This window comes from Mus caroli, chromosome 9 (assembly GCF_900094665.2).
Source record: "Mus caroli chromosome 9, CAROLI_EIJ_v1.1, whole genome shotgun sequence".
NCBI classification, from domain to species: domain Eukaryota; kingdom Metazoa; phylum Chordata; class Mammalia; order Rodentia; family Muridae; genus Mus; species Mus caroli.
Window position 1 is genome coordinate 8,105,624 of NC_034578.1, and position 5,429 is coordinate 8,111,052.

The window sequence follows — 5,429 nt, forward strand, 5'->3', positions numbered from 1 at the left end:
GACTCACATATTACTAGAACCAATGTCACTTTTTCAATTCTCTCTCTCTTTCTCTCTTTCTCTCTCTCTCTCTCTCTCTCTCTCTCTCTCTCTCTCTCTCTCTCTCTCTCTGTGTGTGTGTGTGTGTGTGTGTGTGTGTGTGTGTGTGTGTGTGTGTGGTGTGTGGTGTGTGCACGCACACACCAAAGACTTTCGTCCCTAGGCCTAAGCAAAAGTGAGCACACTACTTTGGGCCTATTTTTACAGAATATGAATTTTTAAATCAGCATCTCTGGTATAAGACACCCAATTTGCTTGCTGGAACTTTTTGTAGTATTGTTTTAAAATAAGAAACGTTCTTATCCATCCTTGTTTCTTGCTAAGTCTGTGCACAAGAACCTATCATATCTTCATTCTGTATACTCACCATTGTATCAGTTATTTTTGTTGTTGTAATAAACACCACAATCAAAAGTAACTTATAGAAGAAAGAGTATACTTTGTCCCTTGGTTCCCATAGGAGTGACCATAGTTTGTGGGAGAACTTTGGTAGCAGTTAGACAAGGTGATAGGCACAGGAAGATCACATTTTCAAACCCATACATGAAGTGGAGAGTAGAGAGAAAAAAACTGGAAGTGGGGTGATAGTATGTACTCTATTTTATTTATTTATTTATTTATTTATTTATTTATTTATTTATTTATTTATATTTTCTTTACATTTCAAGTATTATCCCGTTTCCTGGTTTACCTTCCAAAAATCCCCTATCTTTACCCCCTTCCCCCTGCTCACCAACCCACCCACTCCCGCTTCCTGGTCCTGACCTTCCCCTATACTGGGGCATAGAACCTTCACAGGATGAAGGGCCTCCCCTCACATTGATGACCAACTAGGCCATCCTCTGCAACATATGCAGCAGAAGCCATGAATCCCACCATGTTTTCTTTAATTGGTAGTTTAGTGCCTGCGAGCTCTGGAAGTACTGGTTAGAGTATATTGTTCCTTCTATGTGGCTGTAAACCTCTTCAGCTCCTTGTGTCCTTTCTCTAGCTCCTTCCTTGGTGACCCTGTGCTCCATCCAATGGATGATTGTTAGTATCCACTTCGGTATTTCTCAGGCACTGGCAGAGCCTCTCAGGAGACAGCTATATAAGGCTCCTATTAGCAAGCTCTTGTTGGCATCCACAATAGTGTCTGGGTTTGGTGGTTGTATATGGGATGGATCCCTAGGTGAAGCAGTCTATGGATGATCATTCCTTCTATTTCTACTCCACACTTTGTCTCTGTAAATCCTTTCTTGGGTATTTTGTTCCCCCTCCTAATAAGGATCGAAGTATCCACACTTTGGTCTTCCTTATTCTTGAGTTTCATCTGTTTTGCAAATTGTATCTTGGGTATTTTGAGTTTCTGGGCTAATATCCACTTATCAATGAGTGCATATCATGTGTGTTCTTTTGTCGTTTGGTTATCTCACTCAGGATGATATACTCCAGATCCATCATTTGCCTAAGAATTTCATAAATTCATTGGTTTTAATAGCTGCATAGTACTTCATTGTGTAAATGTACCATATGTCCCCATCAAGGCTCTATTCCTAAAAGTATTAAGATGTTCCTAAACAGTAGCAGCATCTGGGGACCAAGTGTTCAAATGGGAGACATTTCTCTTACAAACACCACACCTATTCTGACTTCACCAGATATACTGGTTGCACCTCTACTTATGTTTTATACCTTATTTCTTGCAATACTGTTACAATCTACATCTAAATTCAATGATGATAGCTGCAAAATTTTCCTGAGAAACAGAAAGAATAAAAGTCAGTTTGTGAAAATTTGGATTCTTCACAGCTCAAATTTACTCAATGAAAAGGCAGGATTTATCCATCTTAGAAGTTGTTTTCTTTCTGTAGTCTCCTGTGCTAGAAGCTAAAAACAGCTAGTAGAGATATTACTCAAGTTCACATTATTCCCCTGAGATCACTGAAAGGAGCAGTGCTGCCCCAGAAAGTTATATAGAAGACCATGGTTAGTATAAGAAAAGTGGTTAGAGGATTAAAACTACAAATTCCTGCTATTTCAAAATCAATGGTCTGAAAACAAAACACAAGATTATTCTATGGAAAAATAGAAGATAATTAATTGATTGACATAGCTGCTTACATCGCATTTATTTTAATTCTGGCTAAGAAAACATTGATTTTCCCATTGAGAAATATCATTTCTATAATACAAAAAAAAAGGGCTTCACTGGAATCAAATGAGGTTGACTCTACTTCATGTTTTCTGAATATTGGAATAAATGCTGTGCCCCAAAACTCCCCAAGCAGAGTGTTACTCTCTGTCAACAAAAGAACATTATTTAAACAGGACAATAGACTAGAACAATATAAATGAAAGTTAATTCTCAAATTCCTGTGGAATTAATGGAAAAGAGAATATTTACTTCCATTAGTGATACCAGTGAAAGAGTTTCTCTGGAGGACAATCTCTCCTAAAATAGACCTAATAGAGTTTAAAGAGGAGATACAAGACAGAAGACAATACCATCAAAATATTAATTGTGCAGTAATAATGTCTCTTAGAAATTCCTAACTTTTCAATCAATTTTCTCTTGCATATGTCATTTTGGGTTTGTCTTTACAATCTGTACCAAACAGCTTCCTGACAAGATCAGACTCATGACTTCAAGCTTCTTGAATATTATAGAAAATATTTATTGTATGTAGAAGGTCAAGCATGAGATACATACAAGGAGAAAGATTCTCAGAAGCCTTTCCAGATGGGACTATCTAGTAAGTCATTAGAGTCAATCTGACACACTGCCAAACAACCAAAGCAACACAACTCCTGGAAGTAAACAGAGTTTCCCTCTATTAATCCTGCACTTGCATATTTGTCATTTCAACATCTAGTCTGTGGAATAAGAGCTAAAAGAGCTGTTCAGATGTTTAGGGATGACTGAAACCTTCTCCCTGACTCCTGTTGAAGTTTTTAATAATTTTCTGGCAGAGATAAAAAATGACATTTTTGAAAGTTCTTTTTCCAATTTTTATATTTATTTACACTCCAGTCGTTCCCCCCTCAGCTCCCTCCCACAGTTCCTCATCCCATTCCTCCTCACCTTGCCTATGAAAATGTGGTTTGCCCACCAGTCCTCCCCTTCCCTGAAGCTAGACCCCAGGGAGCCCCCCCCCCCAGACACGGAGCCACCAACCACAAAATGACTTTTAGTTGATTATACCTATGTCCATGTAGTTTGGCTATAAGTTTTTTATCTGAGAAGTGGGGGAGGAAATGCTGAATTATTTCATTCCTATTATCTTTTGAGAACACAATACCTAAGGTACTCTATTTTGTGCTGAGAATATAACAATAAGAAAATATAATGATACTTATAATGTAGTAAAGAAACAAAAAAGGAAGCTTAAAGAAAACAGGAGGTTGATTGGTTATCTATCTCAGTTTTTTTCTGTATTTTTTCATTAATGATAAGAAAAAGGAACTAATAAGTGCATTTTAAGTGTCTCTTAACAATGGAATCTGATGTCAATGAAGGTATAAGTCAAATGTAGTTATATAAGAGTTAATTGGACGCCAGAATGAGTAGGTAAGATATTTTCAGGCAAGCTGTAGAAAATTTTGTAGTGTAGGTTGTAATAGACAAGGAATAGCACTCAGGGAGAGAGCCATAGTCGCGTTCAGTACTAGAATTATGGGAGAGATTGTGAATCTTCTCTAGATGTTTGTTTTAGGTATCTAATTGTGTGTTGTGAACTATTTTTTTCTTGAGTTAAATAAATAAAGCCCTTTGATTTGTGATTATCACTAGAGGTTTAGCATAGACTCCTATTACATACACAGTAATTATGTTCTCTTTAGAGATACACACTCCTACCTATGAATATACTGGTGCTTAGTACAGTTTTGTTAGGCTAAATCTATACCTAGTTCTAATAAAAAGTAGTAACGATGGGCAGTGAGGAGTAGGTGCCACAAATGGAAAGTAATACATGGTGGTAAAAGTCCAGAAAAAATGATGAGACACTTCTTGGAATGGTTGATAGCCCAGAGTTGCAGGCATAGAGCCTTTCTTACAGAAACAGTAAGTTTACTTTTGGTACAAGAGACTGGAATTTGATCTTATTACTCATAATTACACAAATTTAGAAGCAAATTTGACCAAAGTTTTTGTTCAAATTAATTAGAAGCTTTGAGAAAACTGAATTTACTAGATTGCTTACTTAAATATTACCATGATACAATGATGCAATAACACCTTCCAACTACAGTTTTCTGGCCTTGATATCTTACTGTATATTTTATTAGATATAAATGATTGGGAAAGGATGAGACATATGTCATGACATCTCTCTAAATGACCTTATCAAATTTCTATGTATCTGTAGTTATTTAAAATAAATTTCTAAAATTACCAATTAGATGAAAGGATTCAAGAATAAGTGCAGAAAGGTCAACAGGTTGATCTGACAAAGTAAATGAGATAATGGTAACTTAGAACAGCTCACCAGCTTTTTATGTTTTGGACAATTTGACACAAAATGGGGAACCAGAAGAGACAAAAGAGTAACTGTGGAGTTATCATGCACAGCTGATCATTTGGTTAACAGCATAGAAGCAAGGAGTGTGGTACAGTTCCTGGCCCAGTGTTGAGGGAAGAATACTCATCAGTGGTAGTTAATACAAGAAGCTCCATAAGTAATAAAATATTTGATTTGCAGAGCTACTAGACAGGTGAGAGCAGCTAATGGGTTAATCTTGGCCAAGGCAGGGCTGCACTTTGATGAGCTGACAAGCTTTGGGTGTTGGACCCAGAGGTTACCCAGAAGACCATAGAGCTCAAGGAAGAGTGCCAGGATTTTGTGGACAACATTGGCCAGTTTCAGAAACTGTTTTTGATCTAACTGAGCATATGAATCAGCTTGACAAAGAAGCAGAGAATGAGAAGATGAAGGCCATTGGTGCTCAGAACTTGCTGAACTCTATAGTGAAGCAGAGAGAAGGCCAACTGCAGCAACTGCGAGCACTGTTAGCAGAAAAGAAGACACAGCTAGAAAGGTATCAGGTGGAATATGAAGCTTTGTGTAAAGTAGAAGCAGAACAAAGTGAATTTATTGACCAATTTATTTTTCAGAAATGAACTGAAATTTTCAGTTGTATAGTAGGAAGGCAAAAAAACACCCCAACCATAAAAAACTCCAACCTTTTACCATTAAAGTGGGTGTGACTGATGTATGTCATGCAGTGTGTTAAGGGGGCAGCTGGGGAACAGTGCACTGCCTCGGCTACTGACCAGGCAGCACAGGACCTCACCTCTTGACCTCTCAGAACAAATTCATTGTTTGTAAATGTTGATTTGTCTATCTATCTATCTATCTATCTATCTATCTATCTATCTATCTATCTATCCATCTATCTATTTATTTATT

At 37.2% G+C, this 5,429-nt stretch overlaps 1 pseudogene; it reads left to right on the forward strand.

The window, feature by feature from the left end:
- The window catches only part of LOC110301425, a 5,327-nt pseudogene extending 165 nt beyond the window's left edge, over positions 1-5,162 (forward strand).
- The last annotated feature ends 267 nt before the right edge of the window (positions 5,163-5,429 follow it).